The sequence below is a fragment of the Microcaecilia unicolor genome, chromosome 1 (genome assembly GCF_901765095.1).
Source record: "Microcaecilia unicolor chromosome 1, aMicUni1.1, whole genome shotgun sequence".
In the NCBI taxonomy this organism is placed as follows: domain Eukaryota; kingdom Metazoa; phylum Chordata; class Amphibia; order Gymnophiona; family Siphonopidae; genus Microcaecilia; species Microcaecilia unicolor.
The window spans coordinates 116370745-116387158 of NC_044031.1; the positions used below are offsets into that span (position 1 = coordinate 116370745).

At 42.3% G+C, this 16414-nt stretch overlaps 1 protein-coding gene across 1 annotated transcript in view; it reads right to left on the reverse strand.

Moving 5' to 3' along the window:
• CACNB2 (calcium voltage-gated channel auxiliary subunit beta 2) overlaps positions 1-16414 on the reverse strand; it is a 765511-nt gene that overhangs the window by 22029 nt on the left and 727068 nt on the right. The gene's annotated exons all lie outside the window — the stretch shown is intronic.

The following is a 16414-nucleotide window of genomic DNA, read 5'->3' on the forward strand; positions in this document are numbered from 1 at the left end:
CCATTCTAAAAGATAATTTTGTACAGGATGTCTACATAGTAAAATGGATATTTACTGTAGGTCTATGTAATTAAAAAACTTTTAGTATTTTAGAAAAGGCTCAGTGAGCATGGTTACATAGAAACAGAGAAAATGAAGGTAGAGAAAAACCATATAGCTTATCCAATCTGACCATCTACACCATCCAGTAGCATAGCTAGGACTGAATGGGCCCCGGGGTGAAAAAATTAAGATGAACCCCATATAACACCATCTCTCTGCAAAGGTAGTGGGGATGAGGGGGGGGGGTGAGAGGGGAGGGTAAACCCCTTTAGCGCTCCAGTAAACAAACCTTGCAAACACAAACACATTCTAGAACTTTCTTCTGTATGTCCACTATCCACCTTCCCTCTGCATCCCATATCCGTTCTATCCAGCATCTCCTCTCTGTGTCCCTATCTCTCACTCCCCCTGGTGTTCAGCATTGACCCTCTGTATTTCTTGACCCTATGCTCCCTCCATGCCCCACAACTCATCTCTGTGACCCTGTTCCTCCCATGCCCAGCTTCTCCCTTCTATTCCTTTCCTCCTGCACCTTAATCCTAATCTCAGGGTCAGCATCTCTCACCCTCTCTTCCTCCCCTTTTTGGTCCCAGTCTTCCCTCCATTTCCTCACGAGTCCAGTATCTCTTTTTCCTCTATCTCTCCACTCCGTCCCCTATCCCCCATTGCTCCCTACTGGGCAGCTGCGGTCTCTTGTGGCATGTTAGGGGCGGAGGGGTTAGAGGAGGAGGAAAGGCAGTGGGCAGCTTCAAGGGATTTCAGAGGTGGGGGAGAATTGAAAAAACAAAAGTTATGCAAGCGGGTTAATCATTTAGGGCAGCTTTTGAGCTGTCCTAAATTAACCCACTTAGCTATGCGGGTCCTGGCATTGAATATTGCTGGTACCTGCATAAAACCCTGGCTCTTCCCTAATGCTGCCTCCTGTATCGCCCCTGACCCACCCACTTTTCTGGAGCTGATCAGGGGCGATATTCAACAGCACTGCCTGCTTTAGTACTGCTGAATATCGGGTTTTAGGCGAAGGTAAATGATTTAAGCAGACAGAGAGGCTCCTGCCCACTTAAATCGCTTTGAATATCAGCCAGTATATTTTTACATTTCCTATCTTAAACATAATAGACTCCGGGTGGTGTATAACAAATGTGAAAACAAATATACTTATGTAAGTAATAACAATCACAAAAAAATGATAGTGTATTAAAGTAAAACAGCCACCACTCTTTGAACGCACTGGGATTCTTACAAGAAAATGAATGACCAAAAATTGACACAATAATTCATTTAAAACCTTCAGTAAAGAGCCCAACCTTACAGATTTTCTTAAAAATCTAGTTATCTCAGATTAGCCTTATTTTGCTAGGAACAGAATTCCAAAGGATGTGGTCAAAGAATGAGAATGTTCTTTTCTTTTATGTTTACATATTTACATTTCATAGTAGGAGTACAAAGTTGCCCAACTTTATGCTTAGCACAGAAACTTGTGCATGCAATTTATCGAAAAAGGTCTGTTGCACGTCTAACTTAATTGTTTGATTAGATGCTAAAAGGTTTTACCCACCAAAATTTTGCCAGTTATTGTTGTTAATTGGTGCATAACTGACCTTAGTCAGTATTTTATCAATTGGCCCCCTGATATTTAGCCAGCTGCGGTCAGCGTTTTTAAAATTCTGATCAACACCGGCTAAAGTATCCCTAACTGCCGCAAGAGTTTGTGGCAGCCATTTTAGACCCGTGCTGCAAGGTTTAGAAGTGAGGAGACTATGCTCCTGCCCCCAATGACCCCGCTGGACCACCAGGGATACAGGTAGGCCCAGGGAGTGGGCCCATTTGCACAGCTGGGGAGGGGGAGTCTTCCAGGGGAGTCTTGACACGGGCTGGGGAGGGGGAAGAAATTGGTTGGGGGGGGGGGGGTTAATAGGAAAAAACAAGTTATGTGGGTGCCGTCCCGGTATTCAGAGCTGGCACCTACATAGCTAAGTGACCATATTTAAGACAGCTCAAATTAAGCTGCTTAGCTATGCGGGTGCTGGCACTGAATATTGCCGGCACCCACGTAACCTGGGGCTGCTTTCTAGTGCTGCCTCCAGCGCCGCCCCTAACCTGCCCACTTTTTAGTTGGGTGGTCTGAAGGGATATTCAGTGGCATCCTCCGGTTAAGTGTTACTGAATATCCCCACTTAGGCAGCAGAAAGCAATTTAAGCAGGCAGAGAGGCTCTTGCCTGCTTAAAACGCTTTGAATATCAGCCCCTGGGTGTGCAATTTCCATAGCGTGCAACTGCAAGGGGAGGAATGGTGCTGTTAGAGGCATGCCTAGGAGTTTTGCACATGGGTAGAACTGTCACACGGCCACTGAGAGACTGAGCCAGGCCTGAGGCAGGGCCGCCGCCGGGCCCGTGCCGCCGCCGTCCACCCTTGAATAGCCACCGCTGCTGCCCCCCCAGGATTGCCACCGCTGCCACCGCCCCTGCCCGCATGCTGAAACTGCAAATACCTTGGCTAGCGGGGATCCTCCAGTGCTGCTCTTTCCACTGCCACATTGCCTGCCCCTGAGGCTGCTTTTTTCTCACGTTGTGCATGCTCAGTTTCAAAACTGAGCATGTGCTGAGGTGAAAAGCAGCATCTTGGCAGGCAATGCAGTAAAGAGCAGCACTGGAGGTATACCTCTTCTGCTGGCAGGGCCTGGGGGGGGGGGGGCACCAGCCAAACCTGAGGTCCTGCTGTGTCTTCTCCTGCGGCTCCTCCCCAGCCTCCAAGCGGGCCTGTCGCCGGAGTTTTATCTCTCTTGCTCCTGTTGGGACGTGATCACCCAGGTCCCGTCAGGTGAAAGAGAAAAAGAAAGAGACCCCAGCACCGGTCCCCCCTTGGAGGCCCGGGCCTAGGGAATTTTGCCCCCCACCCCACCCCACCCCCTCCTCTCAGCGGCCCTGAACTGCCATTATAGAATGTACACTTAGCGCACATCATCCTGGTGCCTAAATTTTGGTGACCATTTGAAAATTGATCCCATGTTTTGTGACAAATGCAGTGGTCTATTTGGAACATACCATTGAAGTCAATCCCTCAAACATTGTGGAGCAGTCTGAAAGAGCCCTCTGAAGTCTGAACAACAATGTCAAGACTGTGAAACCTATCCTATAAACAACAGGGAGGAGGACTGATAAGTCATGAAGTTGAAATTTCTTTGGATTATAAGTCAGATATTGAATAAGAGGATTGGCCATCATACCATCAATTCACTATGACCCCTTTCTAGAGACAAATAGCACTGTAAAGGTTTTTATGACTTTAGAAAATAAAATTGTTTTTGTTAGTTTGTTTTCTAAAAAAACAATCTATAAGGATACTGCCAGGGCCTCCAATCCAGACAGCAAAGCATTTCAGAGACTGGTGTTCCAGATTTGGACGTGGTGGAGAAGAATCAAGCATCCAGATGGCAAAATCTTTCATCAGGGAAATTTAAGGGTATTAAACAGCTGGCAGCAGTTGTAAAACTGGCCAGCAAGGGAGGAGTGGTAGCTATGCAATCAAGGATCAATTATGTTAAAGAATTGAATAAATCACCATTTCTAACTACACAGTATAAACCCCATAGATGATATTTTGAAGGAGATGCAAGTGATTTTTGATGTGGGCCAGTGAAAAGGTATTTGACAATGCAGGATTATTATTTTTTAATGTACCTTATCAAACAACCCCTATACTGTACACACAGTATCCAAGATACATAAGTCCTTTAAAAATCTGCTTGCTCTCGTCTCTCCTAAGGAGTCAGTACTGCAGCCAGTTTCTGTTTTTCTCAACCAGTGTATGTGAGATATTTGATTCAAATGACCAACATTATGAATACGACTTTAGCTATTGACCAAATACATGATAGTCATGACAGACATAGAATCAGCTTTGAATATAATTATTACAAGCACTGGAGGTTACCCAAAGGAATGCTGATAAAATCTGTAGTAAGTAATGTCACTGTACTATCTCCAATGTTTTTTCTTAATGTTATGTTCATGTTTAAGTCCAAGTTTAAATATAGATTCATGAACAAATTTACATTTATCAAATTTTGGACTGTTAAATTTACAATGTAGTCATATTATCAGTATGAGTTTTTTAGCTGCTGCATGGCTGTTTGAGTGAATAAAGTTTTTTTTTTATATTGGTGGCATTTCCAGGAAATGTTTTAAGCCTTTGAGAGCAAGAACGCTGTCACACCATACTGGAGAATTACAAGAACTGTGACGTGTTCAATTCTGGTCAACTCATCTTAAAAAAGATATAGTGGAATTAGAAAACGTACAGAGAAGGGCGACAAAAATGATAAAAATGATGGGACGACTTCCCTATCAGGAAAGGTAAAGCGGCTAGGGCTCTTCAGCTGGAGAAAAGATGGATGAGGGGAGATATGATAGAGGTCTATAAAATAATGAGTGGAGTAGAACGGGTAAACATGAATCGCTTGTTTACTCTTTCCAAAAATACTAGGACTAGGGGACACGCAATGAAGCTACAAAGTAGTACGTTTAAAACGAATCTGAGAAAATCTTTCTTCACTCAGTGTGTAATAAGACTCTGGAATTCATTGCCAGAGAATGTTGTAAAAGCAGTTAGATTAGCGGGGTTTAAAAAAAGGTTTAGATGGCTTCCTAAAGGAAAAGTCCACAGACCATTATGGACTTGTGGAAAATCCACTGCTTATTTCTAGTATAAGCAGCATAAAATGTATTGTACTTTTTTTGGGATCTTGCTAGGTACTTGTGATCTGGATTGGCCACTGTTGGAACCAGGATGCTGGGCTTGATGGACCTTCGGTCTGTTCCAATATGGCAATACTGGCAGTCTTGAGACGAAACCCGTAGCACTGGGTGTTTAGGGGAGCCTTTTTCAGTTTAACCTTTACTGTGGACAGATCTATGGAGACCAACAATTGGACTCCAGATAAGTACACTATTTGAATTGTTATTCAATCGTTTTTTTATGTCATAAAAACATTTTTGAACAAAGTTTCTGTTGTTTTTAGAAGTTTTGGCAAGTGTGGAAAGAACAGGGCAGCCAAGACTCCATACAACACCCATTTATCTGTGGAATCATTTGAAGAGAAATGGCTATATGATTTCTTCTGTTTGCATCAGACTGCAGTACGAAGTTATAATATGGATTACATCTTTTTCATTTGGTTAGATTCAGTACTAAAGCTGTCAATTTTCAATTAGTGATTATATACTTTTGACACCAATCTTACGTTCTCAATATCCAATGACAGTGAACAGGTGCCATTCTTATTTATTTATTTATTCATTCATTCATTACATTTATACTCCACTTTAGCCTGACATAGACTCAAGTTCAACAAACAATAAAGTGAATAAAACATAATAATAATGTACAGAATATAACAGAAATTACGATAAGTTCAAGAAGCAAATTAATACATGTGCAGTAAGTAACTGGGGATTTAAACTATCTCAAGGACAAACAAATAATTAAGGGTGGATAGGTGAGAGCATAATTAGGCAGGACTAGATGGGAAACTAGATTAAGAAAAGGGTGTGGGAAAAATTCATATAGAGTTCTTTGTATTCAGAAAGGCCAGACTGAAGAAATGTGTTTTTAAAAGACTTCTAAAATTTAGGTAATCATCTGTAAACTTGATTGATTTAGTAAGAAAATTCCAAATTTTGGTGCCTCGATAGAAGAAATTAGCAGATTGAATTGTTTTATATATCACATTCTTACAGATAGGGAAATGTAAGACAAGATATTCTCTAGATGATGAAACAGCATTACGAAGGGGTAATTCAATAAGATTATTCATATATGATGGGGCTTGACCAAACAGAATTTGGTGAATGAAAACGCAGAACTTGAAAGATATTCTATCTCTTATTGGTAACCAATGCAGCTAGACTTACCTTCGGAAAAAAAACGATTCGATAGTGCGAAACCCCTTCGCGAAAAACTACACTGGCTACTACTCAAAGAACAAATTGCTTTCAAAATCTGCTCACTAGTTCATAAAATAATCCATGGTCTAGCTCCGGGATACATGATTGACTTGATCGACCTACCAACGAGAAACATCCGAATCAGCAAGAACATACTTAAATTTTCACTTCCCGAGATGTAAAGGACTCACAAATCAACATACGTGTCCAGTTTTTCCTGCATTTGCACACAACTGTGGAATGCATTACCAAAAGCCTTGAAAAACCCAAATGACCACTTAAACTTCCAGAAAAACCTAAAAACTCACCTGTTTAAAAAGGCATACCCCACTGATCCAACATAAATGCCCGATCTCTGCAACACAACATAACTAAAGCACGTTTCAGTCAGGACACAAATCTTCCATTGCATGATCCCCCAATGTGGTTGCGCCACATTAGCTTTATCTATTTAACCACAACATCACTTTGTATTTGTCTACACCGGAGTCCGCATTGCAAGCGCTTCTCCAGAACTATGTAAGTCATGTTGACCCTACAAATAGGTGGGAAAATGTGGGATACAAATGTAACTCTAGCTATAATAAATATCCATAGTCATCTGATGTATACACTTAAGTAGAGGAAAAGCCTCAAAATCTAGAGGAACACTCCGTCGTTGATGACATCAACATAAAGGAGGTCCTCTAAATCATCATAGGTTTTTGCCTATGATGTGCATATCTTTGGCATTTTGGTGTCCACAGTTACACCAACTCTGTGGCTGGTGTTAAGTGGGTGCTCCTAAACATCGTATGTGCATTGTACAAAAAAGTAGGGAACTCGCCCACAAGAAGAGAGCCTAAAACCTAAAAAGGCTGAAATAAGAAACTAGACATATACTTCCTACCTTTAATGTTAACTTTCCCTTATTTGAGCACAGCTCTACCTTAATTCAGCAAAGCTGATGAGTACCTGGGAAGAGGAGGAGGAGTCTAGGTGGTTTCCATGGAAACTGAGTCAATACTCATTAGACCCTCAAATAAGAGGGAAAGGGTCCTTATCAGGAGAGATGCCAAGACAGCCCAAGAGGTAGGAAAAAATCGGAACAGATGAAAATAGTGGAAGACTTTCCCAACCTCTTTCTGTCAGATTATGACTCCATGGAATATGAGGAGCAGGGTAAGCAGGAGCTTTGAGAAGGAGGAGGTTTGTTTTCATCCATCCCTTTACCAGTGTGGGCTGCAGATGTTCGGTGTTTGATAAGCTGTTTCCTAGTAGGGAGGGGGAGGGGAGGCACAGATATAACACAGACTAGCCTTCTCTGACACAGAAAACTGAACTGCACAAGAAAAGAGGGAAGGGAAAGGGGAGAACAAGGGTAGCCCTCTGGGGGCCAGAGGAAGGGCTTAAAAGCAGCAGCTCAGTCCCTGAAGATCCACCTCCTCAGCTCCTTAGGCAAGAACTGTGCCATGCAAAGAGAAATATACTGTGTCTTTTAATGTGAACTGAGTTGAACTGGGTTTGAGATAAAGTGGGAACAGCTTTAGAATATACATCCTAAATTGGAAACTTAAACTAGCTGCCCAGTGTTTGGGATGCTGTTGTATTCACTTTCCTAGGATTTAATGGAGTAAAAGACTTTCATTATAGGTTCCAATTACCAGATAAGCACACCCTTAGGAACTGAGGAGAGGAGGGAGGGCAGACAGAAAGTAATAGAATGATCAGAAGTGGCATGGCAGATGGTGTAGCATTAAAGTTATCTATCCTGTTACACTATTTTCCTTTATAGAATTGACTGCTACCAGGCAACCCTTTATAGAAATGCCCTCTAACTCCCTGATTCTATAAACCTGCATGCCAATTTGACACTTAGGGCTAAATTTTTGGTCACCAAAAAGAAAAAATGAGCGCTAAACACAATTCTATAAACTGCACTTTGAGTTGGCAGCCATTTATAGAATAGTGTTTAGCAGAGGGATCTGTGCCCAATTGTGGGTGCGAGGATTTATACAAATTGAAACCTGATGCAAATTCTCATGCCTGAATTAGGCACGGATCTGCCGTATTCTATACTACTGCGTGCAAATTCTAGGAATGTTCATGCCCCTCCCATGGCCACATCCCTTTTTTGGATCTGTGCTTAAAATTTACATGCACATCTTTATAGAATACCAACTATGAAGAAGCTGTACCTAAATACAAATTGTTGCCAATTAGTGCCAATTGTTAGTGGCAAACTATTGTATTAATTGGCTCATTATTTAATTAGATTGCGCACACAAATGGGGTGCATGCCCAAACTTGCACACTTTATAGAATTTAGAGTTTAGTGTGCAAAGTTGGATGCCCAAGTTATAGAATGAGGTCAGTTATGTGCATAACATATTTGAATAATTGGAGGCTAATTGGCATTAACAACCAATTATTGGAAGTACCTGGGTGTTACTTTATGCTAATTGGCCCCAACTAGAAGTAAATGCTCTTAGTCAGTATTCTACAAAATGTGTATGCAATTTCCATAGAGTGCAATTGTAAGAGGAGTGTAAATCTTGGAGGGGCATGGGCAGTTTGAGGGTGTGTCTGGAACATACACACATATCTTATAGAATACGTGCAGTTATGCACCTAACTACCTACAGTTAGGGGCAAATATTTACATCAGTCACTTTTGATACAGTCAACCACATAATTTTGTTTGAGAGATTATAGAGCTTTGGTCTATCTGGTACAGTATTGGGATGGTTTAACTCTTTTTTAACCAATCACTCTTGCCAAGTAAGAACAAAATAGGATGCCTCGTCTTCCACCCCTTTGGAATCTGGCGTTCCACAGGGATCAGCCCTTTCAGCTGTTCTTTTTAATGTATATATGACATCAATCTGCAAATTAATGACCTGTTTAGGCCTACAATAGAAGATCTATACAGATGATCTACAATTTTTTTTCCCTGTTAACATTATGATTGATGAAGCCTTGAAACATTTGTCTCATTCTATAGGTTTTATCGAAAGGTGGCTAGCAGCGAATAGATTTCATAAAAACATAAGAATAACCATACTGGGTCAGACCAATAGTCCATCTAGCCCAGTATCCTGTTTCCAACAGTGCCCAATCTAGGTCACAAGTAACAATCCATGCTACCAAACCTAGGGCAAGCAGTGACTTCCCCATGTCTATCCCAATAGCAGACTATGGACTTCTCCTTCAGGAACTTGTCCAAACCTTTTTTAAACCCAGATAAGCTAACGCTCTTACCATATCCTCCAGCTAGAGAATGACATGGGGACAGGGACTCACAGTAACCACGGGGATGGGGGCGGGGACAGAGCTTGCAGGGACGGGACAGATCCCACGGGGACGAGGTGGGGATGGGAACAGAGCCCATGGGGACAGGGACAATCTTTGTCCCCGTGTCATTTTCTACTTTGAAGCCTCATAATGAACTGGACTCTTTTTTATGTTTGAGCGATGCGGACAACAATATTTTGTTTTTTTTTGAAAAACAAGCAAACATACTGGCAACAACTAGCAAAATTTGCATCATAGCAGTGCTTCATAGGGCATATTTCTCCCCTCTAGGTTGTATTTTGTACCCCTGGACATTTTAACAGAGTGGATTAGGATTCTTTGGGGTAGCAGAAATTAGCTATTGTTAGGGTTGGAAGGGTAGAAGGTGGTGGTGAAGAGGATTAGTATAGCTGCTTATTGTTTTCTATTTGTAATTTATACACAATAGTTGCACAGCATATTGTTCCTTTTTATACTTTAATAAAAAGATTTAAATATTTATTAGGATTTATTTACTGCCTTTTTGAAGGAATTCACTCAAGGCGGTGTACAGTAAGAGTAGATCAAATATGAGCAGTAGGCAATTAGAGCAGTAAAAATATTCGAAATATAAAATCATAATTGTTCGAGGCTTGCAGATGAGGACAGAACCTGTGGGGACAGAGCAGGGACTGAGACAGGGTCTGCGGGGACGGGGCAGGGATGGAGACAGAACTTCCTGTTTCAAGCAGTGGTCAATCTAAGATCCCCAAACAGTACAAAACATTTTATGCTGCTTATCCTAGAAATAAGCAGTGAATTTTCCCCAAGTCTATCTTAATAATGGCTTATAAACTTTTCTTTTAGGAAGTTATTCAAACCTTTTTTTGAACCCCACTAACTACTTTTACCACATTCTCTGGCAAGAAGAGATTCACAGAACAGCCCATAGCATATTCCTAGTGCCGTGAACTGAGCTCCCTCAGAAACGGATAGAGACAAAATAGTTGAGCTACAGCAGAATTGAGTACGAGAGTAGAACACAGGCAGCACAAGCTGAAGGTGTCACTGAAGAGAGCTCCACTTGAGAGGCACACAGAGAAACGTCTTCACCTTTCTGTCAAGCTGAGTAACTTCAGAGCCTGACACATGCAGCATAATTTGAAATGGTGTCAACTCTGAGCTCTCTCAAAGGCAAAACCTGCTGGATGTGATGTCAAGTTGATTTCCTACAGAGCAGCACACAAACAGCATAATTTGAAAATGAGCTCTCCGAAAGTAGCACACAGGCCAAACATGCTGGAAAATGTGTCAAATCAAGCTCCAGAGAGCAGCAGTGCCAGTGATCTGAAACCCCTCAGAATAGCAGAGTCAGCACATTCTGAAAGTGTTGTTGTTCTAAAAGCCCTCAGAATAGCAGGCAGACAGCATAATTTTAAAACAGGGAGTCCTGAAATCCAATCCTCAAAGTCCACAACACAACCTGTTTTTAAGGATTTTCACAACGAATATGTATGAGATCTATTTGCATTCACTGCTTCCCTTGCATGCAAATAGATCTCATGCATATTCATTGTAGAAATCTTGAAAAACGGGCTGGGTTGTGGACCTCGAGGACTAAATTTGAGGACCTCAAGGACTAAATTTGAGGACCCCTGTTTTAAACTTTTACCATTGTGAAATGTCTCCGAGTAGCACACAGAAAACACTCTGTCAATTGCCATCCTTCTGAGATCCTGCAAAATAGCACACAAGCACCCTAATTCTAGATATAGTGCTCAAATTTGCACGTGAAAATATGGGCGCGCACCCAATTAGCATGCACAATTTAATTGATAAATGAGCCAATTAGTGCTGATAATTGGGCACTAATAATCAATTTTCAGTGATAATTGTCATTAATTTAAATTTGTGCACATATCTTTAGGTGTCACTCTCAAGTGCTATCATTTTGAGTCCCCTCATATTTGCCCTGACAAAAAAATGAGGACACCAATAGCCACGCTGCCAACCCATCCTGCCATGCCTCTTTTCCACCCCCACACCACATCCTTTGTCACGCCCCCTCTCTACTCCCATGTCACAGTCAACTTGACTTGACCCCCCCAAGAGAGTTCTGGAAGTCTTGTAAGGCCGCCGCTTGAAGTCTCTGCAACCATTTTGAGCAGCGTCAGTAGCAAGTGGAAGAGGTGGAGGGGCATAATCGAACAGGGCGCCCAAGTTTTCCTGAGGACGTCCTCGCAGGACGTCCCTATGAAGGGGCGGGGAAACCGTATTATCGAAACAAGATGGGCGTCCATCCTTTGTTGTGATAATACGGTCGGGGACACCCAAATCTCAACATTTAGGTCGTCCTTAGAGATGGTCGTCCCCGATTTTCGGCAATAATGGAACCCGAGGACGCCCATCACAGAAATGACCAAATCCAAGCCATTTGTTCGTGGGAGCATTCGTAGTGCACTGGTCCCCCTGACATGCCAGGACACCAACGGGGCACCCTAGGGGGCACTGCAGTGGACTTCACAAATTGCTCCCAGGTGCATAGCTCCCTTACCTTGTGTGCTGAGCCCCCCCAAACCCCTCCAAAACCCACTCCCCACAACTGTACACCACTACCATAGCCTTAAGGGGTGAAGGGAGGCACCTACAAGTGGGTACAGTGGGTTTTGGGTGGGTTTTGAAGGGCTCACATTTACCACCACAAGTGTAACAGGTAGGGGGGGATGGGCCTGGGTCTGCCTGCCTGAAGTGCACTGCACCCACTAAAACTGCTCCAGGGACCTGCATACTGCTGTCATGGAGCTGGGTATGACATTTGAGACTGGCACAGAGGCTGGCAAAAAATATTTTAAAAGTTTTTTTTAGGGTGGGAGGAGGTTGGTGACCACTGGGGGAGTAAGGGGAGGTCATCCCTGATTCCCTCCGGTGGTCATATGGCCAGTTGGGGCACCTTTTTGAGGCTTGGTCGCAAGAAAAAATGGACCAAGCAAAGTTGTCCAAGTGCTCGTCACGGACGCCCTTCTTTTTTCCATTATCGGTTGAGGACGCCCATGTGTTAGGCATGCCCCAGTCCCGCCTTCACTATGCTTCCGACATGCCCCCGTGAACTTTGGTTGTTCCCGCGACGGAAAGCAGTTGAGGACGTCGAAAATCGGCTTTCAATTATAAGAAATGTGCTGCCTCTGTCACCATCTTAGCACTAACATACCACCCCTTTCTTCCATCCTCTTCTTCACATCATCACTGTAATACCATCTGAGATTCACATGCAAGTTCACATATCATCATTCTTTACCTGCTCAGTTTTGACCTGTGCCAATCCCAAAACCTAGTCAAGAAATGTATTCAGCTCGTGCAATAAAAAAGTAGTACCTTATATTTTCTCTCCTGGCAGAATAATAAAAATAGAGTCAGAAAATGGATGAAAAAGCTAATTGGAAAACTTCAAATAATCCATGTTGCTCTCTGACAAGCAACGACCAGAAGAATGCATACTGCTCAAGTGATGTGGACAATAATTATAATCATTATCTTCTGTGAAACTTTTCAGCTTCTCACCGTCATACTCAAATGGTATAGGCAGTGACTGGCAAGGAATGGCTGGACAGTACTACCTGCTGGTGATTTGCTTTAAGCAAGTAGCTCAGCTGTTCATCAGGCAGCTCATTATCAAACACCATAAACCCAGAGAATATGTTTGAACATGGCCATGTGGCACACATTACAGCATCATATGCTAATACATGGCTGAATGTTTATTCTGGATCAGCTTCTATAAATTATGACTGTTGAGAGAAAAGACACATAAGCTGATGATACCTCTTTACTCAACTAACCAATAATACTTTTGTGACGACCTTCTATGATGTGAATCCAATAAAAATGTGTCATCTACAGTTAGGGCCCTGTTTACTAAGCAGCTTTATAGGCGCATTAATGTTTTTAATGCGCGTTAACCAGGTACATGCCTACAATATCCCTATAGGCACTTACATGGTTAGCGAGCGCGCTAAATGTAGGTGCGCTAAAAACACTAACACACCTTAGTAAACAGGGCCCTTAGTTTCTTAACCTTTGGTTCTGGGTATTCATTGAACTAAAAGAACAACCACACTATTTTTAAAAATTGTATAAAATATAAACCAACTAAAAGATGGATTTGAACTTGGGTATCTTGGTTTACAGTCCACTATATTAACCACTAGGCTAGTCCTCAGATCTATACTTGTTTTTTCAATAAACACATCTTGTGATCTCAGTGTACTAGCTTCTGTTGGAAGATCCATCTACAACCTTACTTATTTCCACTTTTACAGCTGTTTTAAGATACATAAATGACTACTTAATAAAGACATCATTGAAACTTTCTTTGATGTTGTAATCTATTACTACTCTTTAAAGATAGATTATTTTAGCCTCTGACAGTTCATGTTTTGAAATTTATGGACATTACAAACAAATCTAGACAATTTAGTGCAAAAATACTGGTATGCCATAGCTCCGTTGTTCTGCCAGATCTATGGGGTTGCATTATTAAGATTTTTATTTCCTATATGGATAAATAGCAGTTTGGTTAGAACTGCCCTCTTTGACTGGGTAATGCATGTGTGGGCTCCCACAGTGTTCATTTTTTTCCTTACATTTGTACCCCGCGCTTTCCCACTCATAGCAGGTTCAATGCGGCTTACATATTATATACAGGTACTTATTAAGCATGCTTAGATTGTGGTGGGGGGGGGGGGGCGGATAAAATAATACATTATTAGATATACCTTATCTTGCCCACTTTGCCTGCCAGTAGAAATAGTAGGTGGATGGTTTTCAAAAGGGAATGTATGTGGACTGAAAGTGCATGCATACAGTGCAGATATCACAGCCTAGTCAAAACTATCCTTTATGGGGCAGTTCTATAAAAAAAGAACCCAAATTATACCTACGTCATGCAAGGTTCCACGTTAGGAGTTACAGACCAAGAAAGGGATCTGGGTGTCGTCGTCGATAATACACTGAAACCTTCTGCTCAGTGTGCTGCTGCGGCTAGGAAAGTGAATAGGTATGGAAAACAGGTGTGAGGATGTTATAATGCTGTTGTATCGCTCCATGGTGCAACCGCACCTTAAGTATTAAGTATTGTGTTCAATTCTGTTCACCGCATCTCAAGAAAGATATAGTGGAATTGGAAAAGGTGCAGCGAAGGGCGACTAAAATGATAGCGGGGATGGGACGACTTCCCTATGAAGAAAGACTAAGGAGGCTAGGGCTTTTCAGCTTGGAGAAGAGATGGCTGAGGGGAGACATGATAGAGGTATATAAAATAATGAGTGGAGTGGAACAGGTGGATGTGAAGCGTCTGTTCACGCTTTCCAAAAATACTAGGACTAGGGGGCATGCGATGAAACTACAGTTTAGTAAATTTAAAACAAATCAAAGAAAACTTTTCTTCACCCAACGCGTATTAAACTCTGGAATTCGTTGCCAGAGAACGTGGTGAAGGCGGTTAGCTTGGCAGAGTTTAAAAAGGGGTTAGACGGGTTCCTAAAGGACAAGTCTATAAACCGCTACTAAGTGGACTTGGGAAAAATCCATAATTCCAGGAATAACATGTATAGAATGTTTGTACGTTTGGGAAGCTTGCCAGGTGCCCTTGGCCTGGATTGGCCGCTGTCGTGGACAGGATGCTGGGCTCGATGGACCCTTGGTCTTTTCCCAGTGTGGCATTACTTATATAACATAGTAACATAGTAAATGACGGCAGAAAAAGACCTGCAAGGTCCATCCAGTCTGCCCAACAAGATAAACTCATATGTGCTACTTTTTGTGTATACCTTACCTTGATTTGTACCTGTCCTTTTCAGGGCACAGACCGTGTAAGTCTGCCCAGCACTATCCCCGCCTACCAACCACCAGCCCCGCCTCCCACCACCGGCTCTGGCACAGACCATATAAGTCTACCCAGCACTATCCCCGCCTCCCGCCACCGGCTCTGCCACCCAATCTCGGCTAAGCTCCTTAGGATCCATTCCTTCTGAACAGGATTCCTTTATGTTTATCCCACGCCTGTTTGAATTCCATTACTGTTTTCATTTCCACCACCTCCCGCGGGAGGGCATTCCAAGCATCCACTACTCTCTCCGTGAAAAAATACTTCCTGACATTTTTCTTGAGTCTGCCCCCCTTCAATCTCATTTCATGTCCTCTCGTTCTACCACTTTCGCACCTCTGGAAAAGGTTCGTTTGCGGATTAATACTTTTCAAATATTTGAACGTCTGTATCATATCACCCCTGTTTCTCCTTTCTTCCAGAGTATACATGTTCAGGTCATCAAGTCTCTCCTCATACGTCTTGTAACGCAAATCCCTTACCATTCTCGTAGCTTTTCTTTGCACCGCTTCAATTCTTTTTACATCCTTCGCAAGGTACGGCCTCCAAAACTGAACACAATACTCTAGGTGGGGCCTCACCAACGACTTGTACAGGGGCATCAACACCTCCTTTCTTCTGCTGGTCACACCTCTCTCTATACAGCCTAACAACCTTCTAGCTACGGCCACCGCCTTGTCACACTGTTACATTATGTACTTATGTAACAACAAATCAAACAGGGAAGCTCAGTGGAGAGTTCTGAACAACGATATAAGGAGCATTTATCAAATAAGGATAGATATCATCAAGAAATACATTCACAAAAAGTAGCAAAATATAAGAGGGATGAACAGGATTATACCAAAGGGTTTGTATATACCTGGATGGATCGGAATAAGAAGTCTAGACGAATTTGTAAAATTAAACAAGTGTCCTTCATTAACTCATCAAGTGACTAGTCAGGAGAGGAAAACACTCAAATGGTTAGAACACAATCTGGGGGGTCTGGTAATAATCAGAATCTTCCTCCCCCTTTATTAGGGGTAGACAATCAGCGACCCAAAGGAGGTGCAGGAGTACCGGTAACACGGCCCAAACGACAATCGAAGAAAACATCTTTAATCTTTGATCTAAGCATCTCTTGGCCACTCAACATCAAGTGTTAGCTTTGGGTCTATCATTTGTCCCTACACAATTTTATGACACCTTTAATATGCGGGTTGCATTGCAAAACTTTTTTTCGCAAATTGCGCTTGCATTTACATTTTGCAGATGGGGAAAGACAAGAGGTGATGGATGAACGAACTTCAT